Here is a 914-nt window from a genome sequence, read left to right as displayed (position 1 = left end):
GAATAATAATTTATAAATTAGAATAAACTGCAGTTTCTAGCTTCTACAGTTCTACTACAACATTATTTTATTTTTTATTTCATGTTTTAATTTTCAAAATGCATCTTGGCTGTACCTTGCGCCGGTAATCTTACACGTAATATAATAAAATTCGAGATAAAATTGATACTAGTGATACTCGATTTTTTAATTAAATTATTTACACGATTCCAATCAAAAAAGATTTATGAAGTATATACATGATCCGTATATGTATGAACTACGAGTGCTTAATTTTATGAGCTATATAAAATGTATAACGATTAATCTAGCTCGTCTAACCAATCCGGCCCTGTATATATCATGAAACTACATTAAAAAATAAAATAAAATAAATGTAGGTATATAAATATATTATATATTATATATACATGAATATAGTTATTTAAAATCATAAATATATTAAGATAGAAAGCGACTATAAAGAAAATAAATAGCTAATCAACTACAAATGGATTATATGCTCTAACCCTTAACTCTAAAGTACCTAATTAATAAACTTGCTTAATTAACGTACTTTTAATGAATATTATGAAAAAAGGTTTGTAAAATTGTAAAAATAGGTAACATCCTCCAATTCAGGCAGATATTCAACATTAAAAATACGGAACATTTTGAAACACACGCCAAAATGCTTTTAAAATTGGAAGTCATATACTTGACTGGCGATTGCAAGATATAAAAACCATGACTAAATAATTAAATAACTAAATTATTTAGTCATGATAAAAAACAAAGGTATGATCGTAACTTTTTGACTGTCAGATCCACGGTCATAGAAGATATCTTCTAAGACCGTGGTCAGATCCTTCGGTAAGCACGTGACGTAGCATATTCTATAGTGATAATCACGAACTACTACATGTAGTAGTTCG

This window comes from Acyrthosiphon pisum, chromosome A1 (assembly GCF_005508785.2).
Source record: "Acyrthosiphon pisum isolate AL4f chromosome A1, pea_aphid_22Mar2018_4r6ur, whole genome shotgun sequence".
NCBI classification, from domain to species: Eukaryota; Metazoa; Arthropoda; class Insecta; order Hemiptera; family Aphididae; genus Acyrthosiphon; species Acyrthosiphon pisum.
The sequence above is the reverse complement of the archived record's forward strand: the minus strand, read 5'-3'. Positions refer to the sequence as shown.